The sequence below is a fragment of the Colossoma macropomum genome, unplaced genomic scaffold (assembly GCF_904425465.1).
Source record: "Colossoma macropomum unplaced genomic scaffold, Colossoma_macropomum, whole genome shotgun sequence".
NCBI lineage: Eukaryota > Metazoa > Chordata > Actinopteri > Characiformes > Serrasalmidae > Colossoma > Colossoma macropomum.
This window is the reverse complement of record NW_023494790.1, coordinates 22,688,988-22,709,246: the sequence shown is the minus strand read 5'-3', so window position 1 is coordinate 22,709,246 and position 20,259 is coordinate 22,688,988. Positions and strand designations below refer to the sequence as shown.

The window sequence follows — 20,259 nt, the reverse complement described above, 5'->3', positions numbered from 1 at the left end:
TTTGTTCAGAGGAAAATGTCCAATGTAAACACAAAGGATGCACGTCTGGAGAAAATAAATAGAAAATGGCATTCAGAGCGATGAAACATACCGCAGCACACTATGTGAAATGCTTTGTTGTGAGATGAACTTGTAGTTTCTGGTTTGGATCACAAAATCACCAGATTAAGAATGTGCCTCTGTGTTTTTTTCTGTAGGCCACTTCAGAATGAAGAATTGTTGGAGTTGAGAATCACAGTGACAAGTTGTGTTATTCAAAACAAAACAAAGGATGATAAATAATAAAGGGTCCAGCGCCAGGCCGAGCAGTGGGATTCAAAATATTCTGCAAGGCTGCTTTTGTCAAAGGTAGGACCCTGTAGGGTTAGTTTTCACCGAATCATGCAATACTGCATTATCATTTTTTTCATACATTTGCTTTGAGAATTTCTGCTTTAAGCAACGACATTTATGCAGTCAAGACTGTCACAAATGTGAACTACCACTAAGACTCCTGGGCCAGACTACTAACACCGCATTTCCCTACAGTGATCAGTTGCTCTAGATAAGAGGGTCTTCTTAATATGCAAATGTAAGCAGGCTGTGTTAGCAAATGATATGTTGGAGAGCTAGCGGAACGAACCTTATATTTACTTTCTGGTGAGCTCTGGTGAAAATTCTTCAGGTTACACTAAGAATCTGCCCAACATGTATTAAAAATGAGATGAGTGGCAATACTAGAGCAAATAAGCTGTGCAGATTTAATATTTGCGCTCTTGAAAGTGCACAAGTGCACTTGGAGTTTTTTTAGTTAAAAGTAGGATTTTTTTCAAATGTATGCGTTTTAATAATATGAAATGGTTTAAAGAATGCAGTATTATTTTTTTTTCATGCTCTTAAAAATAAAGAAGAGTTCTGTGCGTGGTGCCATAGTGGAATTACTTTGTTCCCTCACAAATATCCTTTTTAATTTAGTACACTAACCTTGTGTCGTCTAAACTTTCTGCTCTTCCTGAGTACAATAAATAAATCATCAAATATCATTTTGAAATATTTGTCCTTTTCCCCCAAAACAAACGTCTAATACTGATATGATTCTAATACTGATATGATTCCAGTTTCATTGTGCCTCTTTAGTAAAAATCCAAATCAGAAAAGTAAAATTTATTTTTGGGGAAAAAGGCCTCCAAATGCCGTAAACACAGTTCCGCAATCTTGAAAAGTCAGTAAAACAGGAATTCAGTTCCTGAAGCTTCCTTTCTTGAAACTAGCTAGCTACTGGCAGGTCCTGTCGCAAACATACTTACACTAATGTGTCTTGGTCAGAGGGGCCTCTGGCTGTAAGCCTGTACCATTAATAATAATTGCAGGCACCCAGTATGAGATCAAGCCTTTGTGGATATGGTGGAGAGCTAAACAGAAGGCAGCACTATGGGTGTGTGACTACCCCATCAGTAGCATCATTCTCCAGAAAGGAAAATTCATGAGCTACCAATGTGGTAATATTTAATGTTTACTGCTACAAAAGATCTAGTCTGTGTTCACATGCAGAGATCTTTAGTTTATTATAATATTATTAGGCATAGTGGAGTTTGAGCAGTAATGTACAGCAATGGAGGCTTAGGCCACTGTCAGGGACAACTTTTTCATTGATTTGTGTGCTCATACTGCTTTTATTGGGCAAGTTTTATTATCAGCACACAACCAACGAGCCTCATGTCGCTGGTTTAAACATACTGCATGGCATTCAGTCTGTGACCTCCCTCACTTTTGACAGAGCTCTAAATGCACCCACTCCTCATGACTCAAAGTCCATTTCCCCCTAGTTCCTGGATGTAATTTTGTATTGCTCCATTTGAAGTCTGTTCAAATTAAATAGTATATGGGAAATGGATGGGTAGAGACAGACCCTTCAGTCAGCCAGGTCTAATCTGTTGTCAGCCAGGTGACCTCATATACTATTAGGAAGCTTTCCTTTAACCCCTTAAATGGCCACTTTTATAACCTAAGAATAGCTCAATCAGTTAGCACTGATATGTTATATATGTTATAATATGCACTATATAATAAGCCTGGTATTTTAAGGGATTAAAGGGACTTATCACTAATGTAAAATATAGAAATACATTTTTCCTCGAGGGCCACTTATAATGTTTGTTTGGGTTTATGTACCAATAATAATATATTTAATCTAACCATTTTCCAACCTTTGTTTACTGAGAATTACAACCCTTACAGATTTTGTGCAGCAGGTACACATTTTGACATCAAAGTACAGTGGCACTAGCATACCAAAAAACAAAAGATAAACGAGAGTTCAACCAATCATAGTGCTGGGTTTATTCTCCCCACATATCAAGTGGCGATGACAAATGCATAATGTCACTCATTTGAAGAGACTGCAAATCGAGAGCAACTCATTCCGTCTGGCTGGTTCCAAAAGGGAGGACAGTGCTTTTAACTCCTTTGCAGAAGTGAACGGGCTGGGGTGGAGTAGAACGATGAAATTGTGAATTGAGTACAGTTAACACAGACCTGCCAACCTTGGGAAAATATTTAATGTTAATAACGTTAGCCTAAAATGATGTAATTTACAAGCTAGCTTGCTTGTTCACCAGGCATTTACGTTGGCAAAGTAACGTTAAGTTATATTGTCTGTGTGTCACATGAGAGGAGCAAATCATGGCAGGAGGTAGGTAGGTGTGTGTGTGTTTGTGTGTGTGTGTGTGTGTGTGTGTGCGTGCATTACGGTTAAAATAAACCTAAACTTGATGATATGATGGAGAGTGTGGAAATGACCGTGCGCTAAGTGGTATTTGTGTTTTTGGTGTTGGAGTGGTGTGTGTTTTAAGACTCTATTGTCCTACACAAAATATTTTCCCAAGTTCTAGAATCACTGTGCTTTTAAGATGCTGTACAGCGTTGTGCAAAAGTTTGAATCATATGACATGTTTGGCTTTTGAATGAAAATGTTAAGGTAACAAATGTGACATTTTTCTGCAGTTTTAAGTGTGCACAAAAAATATGCCAAAACTTTTGCACAAGCCGCATTATATGTTTTATTATTTTTTCCAATATGTTAAATTCAGCAAATAAACAGTAATTGTTCATTAAAATGCGCCGTGTAGAGGATGTGCTCAATTATTTTCACTTACAAAATCCACAAAATGTAATTTGACCAGCGGTGCCCAAACTTTTGCATAGGAATGTATGTAAATGACCCCTGTTCTGGTTGACAACCTTGCGTTGTCCCTCTTTCATAAAGCAGTCCAACCTGAAACATTCTTAATAACATCAGTGAGAATGGGCGGGTCTAAACTGTTGTTAGCTGCAAATATGTTGGTTTTTGTGACATCACAAAAACAATACATTTAAGACAAGCTGATTTCGCAGCTTTATTTTCATATGTAGACTGGGCAGTGGGATAGTACATATAGACATTTCAACAATGTTTACATATGATATCAAACTCTTGTTTAAAATAAAGGAAGGAAAATTAGATTTTCCGTGATATGGGCCCACAGGTAATACACATAGGTAATGCAAGGATTTAGAAGCTATTTCATTGAAAGTACTCAACTCAAAGCTGTTTCTCTGTCTTTGAGAGTGAGGCGGTTTGCCGTGGATTCTGGCCTCTATTCTCCAGCTAATGATAGTGTAGCACAGTGAGACCGGCGACTGAACAGGGACTACTGCCAACAAAGAGAGCTTTTTGCTGACAACCCCCTCATAAGCCTGGCTGCTTTCCCTGCTCTCATATTCTCCTTTTGTGTTTCCTCTTCTCATTTATATCCATCTCCTCTACCCACTCACAAAGTCCTTACTGGTGTCGTTGTATTCTCTGGCTTTGTCATTGGATGAAGTTTCACAAGATTATTTTGCCCCTAGTCGACATTGAAACTTCATGCACTCATCATAAGTTGTTTCCCATTTATTCCACTTAGATTGGATTTAATTTTACATCAGGGGTCACTAATGGTCTTGTTCATTACTATTGCAGTTTTCAGCCATGAGCAGTGCTGTCTTCTAGAGGTGCACTGAGGCACATAGAGTATCAGTATTAGATTTATTTAATTTCCAGTCAAATGGGCTGTAAGAACAGGTCATCCAAATTTCACGAGACATTTCTCAGTTGATTATATTTAAGATAATCCACTTGTATAAGGAAGGGGTAAGTCAAAGGAAAATAAGTCCAAATTGAACACAAATATTATTAAAGTAACAACTGTGAAAGACCTGGTAGACCACCAAAACTGTCAGCATCAGATAAACGGCACTTAAAGCTTTCATCTTTTAGAGAGAGGAGAAAATCAAGCTCTACTCTTTCTTTAGATTTGAAAAAATCCACAGGTATTTCTGTGGGTCTGAAAGGATGTGTAGGTGTCTAGGTGCTGTTACTGAGTAAAAACAATAGACGAAAAAGTAGAAAATTTGCAAAATTAAACGTCAGTATTCTCAGAACAATGGACTGACCACCCCAGTGTCCAGACCTCAACATCACTGAATGTGTTTGGGATTATTTGGATAATATGAAGTAGAAAATGTAACCAACTATTACCAATGAACTTTGGAGGTGTGGAAAAATATCACTGCAGATTTCTTTGGGAAACTGAATGCAAGTCACCTGCAAAGAGTGGAAGCTGCAATAAAGGCAAAGTGTGAACACACTAAATAGTGACAAGAACAATAGATTTAATTGTTGTGGCGTTGCATAATTTTCTGTGAAATAGATTTGACTTCAGAAAAATGACTTCAGAAAAAAAGCCCCCTCATTTGAGTGGAGGTGTGTTCATAGCACAAGCCCCTCCCTTCCCACAAGACTCTGATGGGATGCAATCAGATGCCTAGTTTTGATCATTGATAGTGGTTTCCACAAAAAATGACTGCAGTTTTAAAGATGGATGTAGTTTTAAATTATAATACGCTGTGTCAAACTTTTTATTTCTCTGTTTATTTAATTTTCAGTTACTTCTATTCATATTTAAATTATTACATCCTTACTACCAGGTAGTCTTGAAGAGGCCCTCAAGAAGCGTCTTGCTCAAGTGTTCAATAATCTTGACTACTGTGCAGATTGTAATAACATCCCCCACTGCCTGCCAGCAAGACTTGCAGCTTAACCATCAAACGCACGGCATCTGAAGCAAGGAAAGCACTTCTGAGTGTACAAATTAACCTGTAGTGCACAGAATTTCAGTTCACAATGACTAACACTAATCTAAATTAAATGTGTTCCATGGCGTCTCTAAGTTTAGAATCTGTCATCTACAAGCAGATGTGAAAGTTGCAATAGATGCCAGATGTTCATGCTGAAATATAAAGCTGCACATGCAAAAGTCATCTTTAGGGAACCTTTAAGTGGAAAGATCCGGCAAGTAGCCTTCATTATCCTCTTGTCCTTCTGTCTCCTGTTTGGATTGCATATAGAATCCTAAAGGTCATCTCTCCTTTTGAGTTCGCTATATTAAAATGAGTTGTCATGAGGTAGACATCAGCCTTGGGAGCTAAGGGAGTTTCTCCCAAAGTTTAGCAGTGACTAATGGCGAGAACTGGGCTTTGTGCTCTGAATGAGGCAAGGAACTTGTCAAGAAACGCTCCTCCCAGCTAAGAGCTCGCTAAGTCAGGGTGAGTATTGAGGCAGACAGCCAGAAATGAATTATTCAGGATCTCCTATACCACAACAGTCTGCGCTTCATTGTTGGCCATGGGCTTGCTGCGTCTTGATTTTTGGCTGTTCATGCACTCATAAACAACAGAACATCTGCAGCCTGCCATCAGTACGCAATTGCAGTAATTTAAGCTGCAGCTGTTTCACATTCACACAAGAGATTATGCCATATAGGAATAGAATCTTCTCTTATTTGAGTCTCGGCGGGGGAAAATGATTTTGTGAAGCATTGCACAGCACTCAGTTATGAAAGCCTGAACTTCTCAAATTGTTTTTATGCTTCTCAGAGGTGTCAGTCTGCAGTTATTTTGGCAAAATATATGCACCAATGCAGGAAAGAGATACTTATACCAATAAAATGATGTGTGAGTTGCTGTTGTAAACACACCACTGGCTGTTGGATTTGGGGTTATATTGTGTCTTGGTGACCAACTGCTGAGCTCAGGACTCCTGTATTTTGTTAAAGAGCAGAGCGCATCTGTGAAATTGGCTCGGAACAAATGCATGCAGACACTGCTATGTATATATATATATATATATATATAGCAGTGTCTGCATGCATATATATATATATATATATATATATATATTAGGATTGCTGATAGACAATCATCAGACGGACATCACGATGTTGAGCCAGCATCATGATGCCACACCCTCCCATCCACCAAGACCCCCGTCCCCGTCCACAGCCAACAGTGAGGCACACTCTGCCTGCAGTCAGAGAATATAAGTGGAGTGGAGTGCCAGACTCTTCTGTCCTCCGCTTAAAGTGTTTTTATAATCACCCACTATTTTATTTTCAATGTATGGACAAGACACAACAAACTCTATCTCATGAACTGTGTAATTTATGGCTGCTATTAAATGAAAAACTAGTTAAACAGTCTGTACTACACAGGCATTTTTCGGAAGGTTTCCCAACCTAGAAATCTACTGAGGAAAAACAAATGCACATGCTTTTAACATGCTTTTCTTCATCATTCTTGCAGCTAAATGGACAACACAAGACTGACTCTTTGTAGTGTCTGTAGAAATTTTTTGTGATCTGTGAGAATTTCCAGTATGTAGGTCTGCTGAACAGCACCACAGCGCAGACGCTGTGTATATATGGCTCTGGTGTGTGAGCTGTAGCAATTAGTGCCGCATCACTCATGGCACACACAGGTAGTCAGTGTCGAGGGGAAAAAACTGCCTAGCTCACGGGACAGAGCGATGCTGGAGCGATTTCGGAACAAGAGAGACCACTGACGCTTCAACTCGGTGAGAACCGAGCACAAATCATGGTGTTCCGCTCCCACTCTGCACTGCTCACATGATCTGCCTTTCTGCCTGCTATAATGTCTCTGCAATAATGTAGAATACTATGTGTTACTTATTACCTACTCATATGAAATTGAGAATGAAGGATATGGTGTGACTATTTACATACTAGTCAGAATTCTTTAATAAAAAAACAGATGAATTTTTTCCCCATGATACATGGCCTTTTAAATTAATTAGGCTTGTAATCATTGATATTTTAAGCCAGTCTGTTTATTCTGCATAGCAGATGATTGTGTCGTGTAACAACAAATCCAGTCACCGCAGACACTCTCCATGGCCATCCTCCTCCTACGTCTCTGCTGTCTCCAGCTGTTGAGTTAATTGGTTTTTCCTGCTGCCCATAAAGAAAAGTAATAAGACTCCGGTTGGTATGACCCTCCAGCAGCTACTTGGTGAGGGAAAAACTTAATTTTCCTCACTATTCCATCTCATTCCCCAGCTCACTGACTCCATCAAGAATCCAATTCACACTGTTTTCCCTTCTTCTCCTACCTCATTATCTTTACCCTTTTCCTACACATTTCTTAACATTAAGTCATCTTTTTTCTCTTCGTAGCTTCTTCTATCGATCATAGTTTGGGTTTAATGGGAGGGAGTGCACTGTTTGGTTGTTAAGAGATGCGCAAAGACATGCACAGAGCCGCAATAATGATTCAGTCTGCTAGTGCTTACAACAGATGTCAGCGCCCAAGCATCGGGGGCTTATTTAACACAAAGAGAAGGGTTTTTTTCAGACTAACTCCTGCTCAGGCAGTAATTCGCCCTCCGGTCATGCCTCAGCCCTCCTTGCCCCATGCCGGGACATGTCAGCAGCAGACGGCCTTTTACAGAGCCTGAGAGCCATGGCAGGCCGTTGTTGACAGATAGCACATTAGGCGCAAACTGTTTCATAATGAGTCACTAATGACAGACTGATGAAGTCAAAGTGACAAGGTCTACATGTACTAAGTGAAACAGTCAGCATGATCTTCAGCATTCAGATTTCTCCTCGAGCTGAACTGAGATTTTGGGGGTTTTAGCTGTAAAGGGAAAGGAGAATTTACTTAGGGCTAACTTTAATGAGGGCAAAGTGCTGCATATGCATTTTCACAGATCACCCAGGTTGTTAAGTAATCAACTTAGAGTCTTATGAATCTCTTCGGATGTCTCAATAGAGTTCTTCAGTTTTTTCCCCCTAAAAGAGCAAATCTAATTTAACAGGGTCTGCCAGTTAGAGTACAATGTTTGTTCACTCATACGTGTGTCCAGCTGTATCCATGGCGACCAAGGAATTTTGCCTTGATGCTGTTTTTGAATGACCCGGCGAGTTGGTTTTGGAGGGAAGACCTGAGCATGGCATTTTAGACAGTGCTGCCAAAATTTCAAGTATTTGTATGATGTTACAGAAGAGAATGAGGTCTGCTCATCTTTGATCCCTCATCTTTGCACAAGTAGTCACTGCACATGTTTTGATGAAGGGTTTCTGCACCATTTGCATTGAAGAGCGAAAAATCATTTAATTGATTTTTGACCTACAGCGCTAAGGAATCAGTTTTTCTGCTTGGCTGACTGATCTTGCCTTCATTTGAGACATAAATAGGTCAATAAATGATTAATTTAGGTGCTGTATCTTTGCTTCTATTTAAGGGTAGAGGTATGGCTGCACAATGGCTTTATATGGCACTGTACAAAAGTCAGACTAATTTTTATTTAATTTATTTAATTTTTTATTTAAGTTATTCATTTTTGAGCATCAGGGGAAAAAGCAGAAAACATGTATGTAACAGCAAATTACACAGAAGCCTCAACAACTAAATATAATATGTGTTGTTTTCCAGTGTTTACTTTGTCCACCCCTTACCTTAATACAGCTTTCATTCTTTTCAGGAGATGTTCTTTCAGTTTTGAAAAAAATCTGCAGAATGCAGTAATAGAAGTTGGTTGCATTTTCTGCTTCTCACAGTCCAAGTAATCTGAAACACATTTCAGTGATCTGATGACTCTAGGGTAGTCAGTACATTATTGCACCAGTGGCATCTTAGTTTGATTTGAAAAAAAAAAAATCTTTTTCTCTATTTTCATTTTCTCAATAACAGAACTTCTTGGCAGCTGCACATCCTTTCAGATCAATAGCATTGAGTTGTCTTCTCACAGTGGAAGGATGGACAGAAACACTTGTGGATTTTTTCCAGATCTGAAAAAAGAGTGGCGCTTCATTTCCCATTTCTCTCAAAGATGAAAGCTTTAGGTGCTGTTTATCTGATGGTGACAGTTTTGGTGGTCTATCGGGTCTTGCAGGGTTGTTAGGAGTCCCATTATCTTGTATGTAATGGCTGTTTTGTCTGGAAATGAAACAAATGAAGGATGGTCTCTGCTTTTGCACAGTACTGTATTTCTACAGTAGCAGATTCCTCAAGTACAGACTTGTCGTTTTCTTGGTTAAAGATAGAGCTGTGGTTTTATTTTGGAACCAAAAAAATGTATTTGTCAGATCAGTGCTTGTGATCTGCCAGAACCTTCACAGAATGCTCAGTATCCATCAGGAACATCTGTATTTGGTCAGGATACAATTTCTGCAGTATGTCAGTGACTCATTTGTTGTGTATATATCCTATTGCAGCCTTCAGTAATAGCATATTTGATGCGATGTCATGATGTCATTCCTGATACTATTACATTCAATAATCTAAACCTCTAGCGGCAAGGAAACATCTCATTTCCTTTTGCCCTACATACCAAGATTGGGAAATTACAGCGGAGATATAGTGAGCATCCTTTTTCACTTTCCTCTCTTCCTCCTCCTCTCTCCCCAGTCCTGCTGATTTAACACGTTAAAAAGGCAGACTTTGCCCCAGTCTGACAAACCGACAAGTGAAATAGCTTCAGCTAGGGAGATAAAAAAGGAGTCTGGTGTCCATTGCATTAGGCAGAGGTGCTGACAAGCATGTATTTCAGAATTTCAGCTTACAGTGGAGAGATAGAGGGAAAAGATAGATGGAAGAGATTCAGAGATGCAGACGTTTTCTGACCTGGAGACGGAGGGAAAGGGAGAAGAGAGGTAATGAGATTAAGTGGGTAGATATAAGGAGGCATCCAGAAGGTGGCACAGATACGTATGTCTATCGATCTCCAAAATAGAAGCTTTACAGAAGACGGAAAAAACACATTTTTATCTTCTAATGTACTTTTGTGTAGATTTTTATTTCAATCTCTTTTTAATTTTGGACCATTTTTATTGGTTCATTCATCATGACATGCGCTCACAATGTAAAGGGCAGCGGCAAATAAACAGTGTAAAGAAATGAAGAATGTAAAAAGAAGATTAAGTTTAAATATGAAAACAGCTATATATGGCTATCTGGAAAGAAGCGAGAAAAAGAAAAGAGACATATTTACTTTGCTGTCAGATCAAGACTGTACATGGATTCTGGCTGCTTGCTGTCTTGATTAACTTGCATCCAAGTGTGTGTGTGTGTGTGTGTGTGTGTGTGTGTGTGTGTGTGTGTGTGTGTGTGTGTGTGTGTGTGGCCAGTGAAACATCACTCGATTCTCCTTCCTAGTTGCTGCCAGGACGCAAACCTTTCATTTAGTCATCAAAACTGCTCAAATTAAATGGAAAGAAATGCAACATTTCCTTATGCATGAAATGAAAAGGACAAAATGTGCGCTCATGCATGAAATGAAATTGAGTTGAAATGAAGTGAAATGTGTAAAGTGTCCAGTGCGGAGCGTCTCCGGCCTGGCTTGCTCCTGCTGCTGTGTGGACTGGGCTTTATGGCTCCCTCTGGCATCTCCCAGCCTGACCTTCACTAAAGTGGATGGCTTAATGGGCTGTGAAGGACTCTAGTCTAAGATGGAAGGAAGTGAGAAAGCGTTAAGTTGGCTGTGCCATGTATTTATCAAAAGCCGTGAACCTTGAATCTGAAAGCAAGTCCACCCACCGCGGCACACATGACTTTGTCTATAACTCTGTGTTTATAATTCTGTCCAAAATGAAATGCCTGTCATAGCTTAACTTAATGTAGTGGAATTAATGGAAACATGGTTTCGTGCAGTAAAAATTTCCTTTCTTCCTTTCCGCTTTTCGAGGACTGTTGTTGGATTTGGAAAAGGAATTGGAATATTACAAAATGAAGCATGAAGGATTTTTTCCATCTGTGTTTTCCAAAACTATCACTAATTTAGGCCTGTGTAATCACATAATTGTATTATGGTCCTCTGTATTTAAGGCTTTAAGAAATAACATATGTGATCGCATCCATTTATAGAGCTCAGTTAATATAGGACACCTGATTTCTTTGGCCTTGGAGTGTTCAGTTTGGTAGAATGCAGAAAGTGTGCATGTGTGGAGAATATAAACCTCTTGGTCATGCAATATTTAAGACCATGCTTAGTTCTGACTCTGTGGTAATAATTGCATATTATTAAATTATTAAATAGCCTTTGGAAAGGTTATTCAGTGTCTCTGGGAGAATAGACTATTATGTGTTACCCCCAATAGCAATATGTTAGCCACTGGTATCTAATCAACAGGGACGCAATGCCAGCATTGGGCCAGCGTAATTGGACTCTATTGAATGTATGACAGGTCGATTAGGTTGAGGATCATGGCCATATTGCGCATGTGTGGTCTTCATGAGCAGTTCTGCTCCTCAGATAAAATATAGTACTACACAGTGTAGTTTATCATTTAGGTTCAGTCCTTTTCCCCACGCATATACAGTATATATAATTCATTTCAGACAGGCAGGAGCCTGTCCCACACTGACAACAGTAATGGTCTGCTTTCATGAACAGTTGCATAGAGGGCACAAAGCTGTAGTAAGACCATCTTTATTTTTAAAGCTAAATACTGTACCAAGTGACACTTATATTAGTGTTAGAGAGACTTGTCTGTGCTACCCCTGACAGACATATGGATTCTCCACTGGGGGAGCAAGCTTAAGCCTTCAGCCATATGGATACATCATTTTACAGTCCTGTGCTTAGTCAGAGACCACCCATCCTTTATTTCATTTCTAGTCAAACCAGTCATTATGTAAAAGTCATCTCTTTTTCAGATGGTATTTCTGATGAGGTTAGATATAAGATAATGCAGTTGCATAAGTGCAAAATAGGAATTTTCAAAACTGAAGTTCAATAAAGTATTAAAAATTATACAGAAAACGGGACTCCTAGCAACCATGCAAGACCTGGTAGACCACCAAAACTGTCCCCATCAGATTACCGGTACTTAAAGCTTTCATCTTTCAGAGATCAGAGAAAACCCAACTCTGCTCTTGTTTCAGATCTGAAAAAACCCACAGGTTTTTGTCAGTCCTTCCACTGTGAGAAGAAAACGCAACGGCTGTGAAAGGATGTGTGGCTGACAAGAAGCTGTTAAAAGAAAATAGATAAAGAAGAACATTTGCTTGAACTTTGAAGGTTTGGAAAAATATTCTTGCAGATTTCTTTCTTCTGAAAGCGTGTCTCCTGAAAAGATTGAAAGCCATAATAAATGTAAAGTGTGAACAAACTATCCATCCATCCATCCATCCATCATCTAAACCGCTTATCCTTCTGGGTCGCGGTGGGGTGCTGGAGCCTATCCCAGCTGTCATCGGGCGGAAGGCAGGATACACCCTGGACAGGTCGCCAGTCCATCGCAGGGCAGACAAACAGACATATACATCCACACACACACTCACACCTAGGGGCAATTTAGCATGTCCAATCAGCCTGACTGCATGTTTTTGGACTGTGGGAGGAAACCGGAGTACCCGGAGGAAACCCACGCAGACACGGGGAGAACAGGCAAACTCCACACAGACACGACCCTGGTCACCCGGCTGGGAATCGAACCCAGGCCATTCTTGCTGTGAGGCGACAGCGCTACCCACTGCCGTGCCGCCTTGTGAACAAACTAAATACTTAAAACATCACTTGTTTGGTTCTTTGTAATTTTCCGTTAAATACATGGAAAATACTACATTTTTTCCATGATGCTGAAAAATGGCCATTTTGACTGACAAAGAAATGAGGGGTGGTCTCTGACTTTTGCACAGTGCTGTACATCATGAGAAATCATTCAAAGTGGTTACATTTATCTGTAGAACCAATTCATTCAAACCTAGATTGAGGAAGTTGCTCTTGTTTTTGGTTAATATTTAGAACAAGCAGTAGGTTCTTTCAGATATTGTGATACACATTATATCAGTTATTTAGGTTTTTTTGAGGTGTGGGAACATACTGCGACACAAAATGTATTGAGAGTATAAAAAGGCTATGACTTTAATTTAATGTTTGCAAAATGACAGCAATTAACTATGGAAGATTGAACATCTTTTTTCTAGTAAAGATTTCTGGATTCTGAAAAGCTGTGCAAGATTTGGGATTGTCCATTGTTTGGCCTTTGTTTACTTAATTAGTCAACAAAATATTTGGTAGATTGCTTACATACGATAAATTAATGCTTATGTACCATATTCTAATACAAATACTATTGATAGTAAGATAATGGCGCAGTGGGAACTGCTTGTTACTTTATGCAGTTACACTGGTTCTTTTTGTTCAGGCTCTCTAAAATTGGTGTAAATCTGTCTTTTTGTGATGGATGTAATTCGCTGTACACAGTGCCCATTATGTTCTCAGAAAAGTAAATCATGTTATTAACCACGATGACAGTAACATATTGCTGTATTGACCACTTCTATGGCCCACATAAAGGCCCTTAAGGTTGAAGGGGTTAACAGATATATCCGTTCATGACTGAGTAGTCTGGTGAAGCTGTTGTCAGTTTGTTGCCCAAGACAGATTGTTTCTTTCAAATCACAGTGTGGTCCATCTTGCCGTTTCAACTCAGGGTAAAGCAGAACTTATAAAACTGGACTAGGACAGGGGCCAGGCTTGCAGCGCACCCACGGGCCAGTGAAAGGAGGCTGGCTGCCCACAGGCTCGGCCAGCACTGTGTAATAAGGGCCTCTTCAAACGCCGGTCATGCCGTGGTGCCTCTCTGTTCTCATTAAGAGGCCTGTCAGTCAGCGCACTGCTGGACCTGTGCATGCTGGAGTGGGAGCTTACTCCACCATCACGGCCACATAATGACGCCCGGCATCATGAAGTGGGAAGAGGAATTAATGAATTGCAAATGTCTCCAAATTAATATGTTTAAAGGGGTGCAGCCGTCGTCCATAAATCTTCCGCCTCTGTGGCAGCGAGTAATTGCACCTCCTTTGCCCCCATTATTTAAGGTCGTATGGATGTGGGTGCATGAATATGGATCAAAGCACAATATGGCTGAACCTTGCACCCTCTTGACTGACAGGCATGACTTGTGTGTTGAAATGCCTCTCTTGACCTGTGTTTTTGCTCACCTTTAGCAGGCTTGCTGCTCAAGCGTGAGAGTATTGTAATTTTGCTTGTAATGAAGTGGCTGCAGTGCTGATGGAGAGCACGCTCGGTTCAGCAACACAGATTAGACACAGACATTGTCCAGACGTTATCCAAGAGTTAATGGTGCTTGATGATAGGATTGTTGTAAACTTGAGGTGTTTCTGTTTTTTTCCCTTTCATGTCACAAAATATTCAAATGCAAACCGCAAAATAATTCATATTCATGCCCTGCCTACTAACACCTTCTTTCGTACATACTGTTGTGAACTTGGACAAGGTTTAAGGAATGTTGGGAAATTGTAGTACGCACAACTAATATCTATCTATCTATCTGTGTATCTATCCATCTATCTGTCTATGTAGCTATCTCTTTCTCTCTCTCTTTCTCTGTCTATCTCTGTGTGTGTGTGTGTGTGTGTGTATATATATATATATATATATATATATATCTATCTGTAATTGTAGAACAGTCATGGTCCTAATGTTATGCCTGATATCGGTGTGTGTGTGTGTGTGTATGAATATATATATATATATATATATATATATATATATACACACACACACACACACACACACACACACACCGATATCAGGCATAACATTATGACCACCTCTTTGTTTCTACGCTCATTGTCCACTTACTATATAGGAGCTCATATCTCCAAAATGATAACTTTACAGGAGAAGGAAAAAAATAATAATAATAATAAAAAAAAATATATATATGATCATTTTTTACAAATTATATATATTTATTTATTTACTTATTTATTTTTATTGTCATGGAATTGAGCTTAGGTTACAATTGTGGCAAATTCTGACCTGCCAGGTTTTGATTAGCTGCACTAAAAAAAGTTTTTAACTGGAAACTCAATATAGTAACACTAGCCCGACATTGTAACGGTCCTGCATGCATACTAGGGAGGCACTGACTAGGGGATTGTGGGCTGATACTACTATCTAATATTTTTCATAAAGATTACATAAACTTCTAAAAAGTGTTTACATTGAGATGACGTCTTCTTGGATTAGCATTAAGGACAAATACGTAATTGATTTCTTTAGGGTTACACATGCAGTAAAATTAATAAGTGCAGACATTTCAGCATAATAGCCAAGCATCTCCTAAATGAGAACAGAGATCAAACCCATCATTAAATATCAGTCAAGTCTGTCTGGTACTGATTTTTTTTTTTGTGCACTACATTTTCTCGTTAGGTTGAATGGGATTTTTGGCAATGTTTTTTTTCTTTTGGCATGTGTTGCTCTTTTTGAGTAACTCCTGCCTCCTCATCGAGCCGAGCTGCCTGTCAATAGATGGAATTTAAAGTCTTTATCACACAGAGAATGAAACATTCTGCAGCAGTGCAGCCTTGAAGCAAGGGGTAGATGCCGGAGTGATGTGAAAAGTCTCTATTTTTTAAACTCGGAGCAAAAGGCTGATATTCAAGGCCTCTTTCATAGTCCAGGGAAACAAACAAGACTTTTGATTTTTTTGTGCCTTGGTGCAAAACAAAGTCAGAACAGTGGAAGAGTCATTAACCCAGCTTCTGCTCTGTGTATGTGTGTGTGTTTGAGAGAGCGAGGGAAGGAGAGATACGGTGAGAGAGAGTGTGGGGGTGTGTCTAAACAGGAATCAAGCTAATCTTTCTTTCTGCTTCTGTAGGTGATGTCTTAGCCTTGGTCGCTGCTTCCTGGAACAGCAAAGGTAAGCCTTGAGAAAACATCTTTTCTCTTTCTTTCATTTGAAATAAATTCAGTTCTACCTTGCTGAGTAAATTCTGTTCTCTGAGGTGAACATCAGAATGGGAACATGCTGCTGTTCTGAGAAGGAGGTGGGATTTTAGTGCTCAGTCAGTGTTTCAGGATGGTGTAATATGATTACAGAATATCAGATTCCACTCACTTCCACATGGGAGCTGTAGTAAATGCAGATATCTTTTCAGAACTTTGGGTAGGACTGAAACTAGGAAAAGCTGTGGCTGCTTTATGTGTTAACTTTATCTTTAGCTTACTGATTGTTGATGTGGTAGTTGACAGCAGAACTGCCATCCAGTTTGCCTACTTCTATCAATCTATTACAAATGACTAGAACAATGAAAATCTCCATTCAACTGCTTTAGATAGAGTTTCTGATTATTTACAGTTACTGCCTCTCTGTGATCTTAGTGAAATTAATTTGTGTTCTCCATCCCATGCTTGTGATGAGAGCTTTGTGAGGACAGCTGACAGCTCATGCTTGTACACGAGAGAGTTTGTTAATGTTGACCTCAAGATAAGAAGCATATTTGTTGGTGCAGCATTGCTGGGTTTAGGAGGTGGTGGAGTCGAGAGCTTGCTGGCAGGCAGGGAGAAAAGATCAGCGAAGGAAGGAAATGACTTTTTGTGTTTCCACCACTGGGCTCTTTCTGTAAGCACTAAAACGTGTTCTGAAAAGCGTTTAGGATCCAGGCCCTCCGAGCTACTGTCGGCTACTACTGCCATGCTTGTGTCAGCGTTAAGCTCACTCTGCTTAATACGTACATCACAAGCTTTCGTACATCATAAGCCTAGCTCATCAGCGCTGTGAGTTTTTAGATCATGAGATGGAAAGAATTCATGCTCATTAAAATGGATGGAACAGAGCATGTTTGTTTCTTCACCCAGAGAAAGGGCTTGAGAGAGTAATGAAAGACGCAAGCAGAATAAATCCTAAGTGCTTCTTCTAAATCAAGAGCACACCACCATTCCTTCTTTCCTTCTCTTCATCTCTCAGTCTTTTCTCTCTCTCCATCTCCACTGCAGAGTGTTGAGCCTCTGACACAGGCAGTGTTTTCACCTGAAACAAAGAAAACAAGCCAGTGTTCATCAGAGCGCTAGTCAGTATGGATGTGCTTGTAATAGTAATTTGATTGTCTTCATGGTATTTTAATAATGCCTGTGGAGGGAGATTTGGACAAGCACGAGTTAAACGTATTGTCATGTTTTCTTAAGGGCTGTCACGATAATTTGAATAAACCTGATTACTTGACTACAATCTTAGCAAAAGTTTTTACCATAGAGAAGATCCATTTGACCATGCAAAGAAACAATTATGCATTCAAGTGGTTCCTTAAGTCTGTATGCATCTACATAGAACTGTTGCCTTTACTAAACAACCTTTAAAGAACCATTTTACACATATTGTACACATATTTACATTTGTTCCCTGTAGAGGATGTGTTAACGTTTTCTCATTGCATATGACTGTTCTTATATTGTTACAAAATCAAGCTTGTAATAATAAAAGAACCCTTTTTGGGCTATATGGAAGATAATTTTATAGAAGGCTCTATATAGAACCATATACAACACATTCTCCATCAATCTGAAGAACCTTTACACCATTTAAGCATGAAATGGTTCTATATAGAAGGCATGGTTCTAAATAGAACAATTTACCGTTTGATAAAAATAAATGAATGAAATAACATATAATAATGGTATAATCGGCAGCTACTTGCTAATATGCAGTATATGCAGTTACTATGCAATTGTTTTTGTTGTTCACAGACTCTCTCTAATTGGTCTAAATCTGTTGTTTGCTCCACGTTTTAAATTGCTTACATACTTGGTACTGATACTAACATACTTGAAAGTAATGTGCTGTAATAAATATACTCAATAGTTACAGCTTTCTTGATGCTCACTGACTGTAGTGTGATGTGAATTTGGACTGTTTCCATTGTCAGAGATTAATTTCTATCTCTTTTACTGTTGCTGCTGTGCCCATATGTGCAGGGTAGTTGGTCTCAGCGGGGGTGGGAGGGGTTTCTGGCAGACCTTCTAACTCCATTTGTGTATGGTGAATGACCTGACAGCACTTACGGGCTCCCTAGACTCACCCTTTCCCATCACCTTTTCATTGCCTCCGGAGGGAATCCAGCAGAGCGTCTCTGAGCAGAACCAGAATGAATGATGATTCTGCCGGGTATTGACACATCTGATGGAGACCCATTGCTCTGCTCTACCCACATTCAAATGGGGAGGAAGAGTGCAAGACAAGAGGGCATCTGGGAGTGTGTGTGTGTGTGCGTGTGTGTTATTTATATATTGAGAGGCTTGTGAGTGGGTACTGGTGAACGCTTGCTGTGTTGCTATGGTGCCGTCCTATTAATTTTGATGGTTCTGTGTGGGTAGTACCATGCAGTATTTGTGTATTTAAAATCAGCTGAATTATTTGCATTGAGTGTCATTTTCTGTAGGTTGACATGGGCGTGGCTACGCAGGATGTTTCTTACTTGTTTCTTTGTTAATAGTAAAGAGTTAAAGTGTAAATATTGAATTAACAGTCATTTTTGTTCTCAATTTGAGTGATGTTTCTACAAATTGCTCTTTGTACATGTTGTAAGAGATTGAAGCATCTTCTATGAACATGACTACAGCCGGTCAGTTCATTTAGTCCTGCTGGTATCACTATTTTTTTCCTTCTCAGCAGAAACAATGGTCCAGGATTGAACAGCAGGTTAAAAATAGCACCTTGGTTTGCATGAATCTCTTCCATCAGAGATGCGCTGTGAATGGAGTCCATTTGTATTACAGTTTGAGCAATGTGGTCTATAAATGTTTACTCTCCCTCTGCTTCATGATGTGCAAAAAACTGACCTCTAACAGTGCTAGTGTACTGTTAGTGTTGCTGAAGTCAAGACACAGGATCTGGCCGGTCAGATCTAAGCACTGTTTAATTTTGTGTGCAGATTTGTATAGTGTTTACTATTTGCTGTTTAGTGTGTCTTTATCGCTGCTGGTGTGTAAGTGTGATCCAGCATATACATGTTTGTGTATGAGTACAATATCATTGCTATCATATAAAAATCTGTTAAATACATTATTTTCATCAGCCACCCTTTACATCATTTCATCAAGAATGAAACAACAGTATTAATTCAAAACTACATAGGATAAAATAAAATGACATCTGTGTACATGTATGTTAAAAACCTGCTTCTCTGACATTGTTATAATTTCAATGACACAATGTTTTGTTATGACACTGATAATGTGCAAAAATCACCATGGACAATATGGCAAAAATACGACATCAAAATACTTGAAGACATTTTCACAATGCACAGTTTGTATGATTTTATATTTTGTTTTTCTAAAGTTTAATCAGTTAGAACAGACAAAAAACAGCACCAGTAGTGTCACTTTTAAAAATGCCTTGAGAGTTAACCCTGTACCCAATGACAGTTAACCAAGTTTCCGCTCTAACAGCCCCAGTGATGGTCAATTTACTGTATGTCGGTTTGAAGAAACATTGTTCATTTATTGATTTATTTAAGGTACTCGTATTCTCACACATGAACAATACCTGCTTTTAAACTTTTTTGATTTTCTACATTAATACCACACTTGTTGTACCTAACATAGATGGGATTCTTCTAGGAAAGGAGCTGCATGTGCTGTAGTAACAGCCAGATATCAATCCTGTACAAAAAGCTACCCATGTAACAATCTACATTTTAGGACATCCTTAGCAGCTTAGGTTTTCAAACGTCAGACAACACGGCTCCAGGTCTCAGAAAACACGCTGTTATGTATCAGCTTTCATACAATTGGATGTTAGACAAAACGGCATCAGACTAAGCAGCGTCTGACTAAGTGGCCTTATATAGTAAACGTTTGTGACTTCACTGTTTTGTTCTGTATTATTACAGCCCCATTTCCAAAAAAGGTGGGAAGCTGTGCAAAATGTAAATAAAAACAGAATGATATGCAAATCATTTAAACCTCATATTTAGTTGAAGCCAGTACAAAGACAGCATATCAAATGTTGTAACTGAGAAATGTTATTGTTGTCTTTAAAAAGTATATGCCCGTGTTGAATTTCATGCCAGTAGCACATTTCCAAAAAGCTGGAACAGACCTGCAACAAAAGACTGGTAAAGTTGTTTTAATGCTTAAAAAAATAC

At 39.2% G+C, this 20,259-nt stretch overlaps 1 protein-coding gene across 6 annotated transcripts in view; it reads left to right on the top strand.

Moving 5' to 3' along the window:
* Nucleotides 1–20,259, top strand: part of ndst2b (N-deacetylase/N-sulfotransferase (heparan glucosaminyl) 2b) — an 80,439-nt gene that overhangs the window by 10,418 nt on the left and 49,762 nt on the right. For 4 of the 6 annotated variants that reach the window (XM_036572555.1, XM_036572550.1, XM_036572552.1 and 1 more), the window contains exons 2-3: nucleotides 198–348; nucleotides 15,993–16,034. The gene's annotated coding sequence lies outside the window, so the exon portion shown is untranslated. The remainder of the gene's footprint in view (nucleotides 1–197; nucleotides 349–15,992; nucleotides 16,035–20,259) is intronic. The other 2 variants (XM_036572551.1, XM_036572554.1) reach the window with 1 other exon arrangement.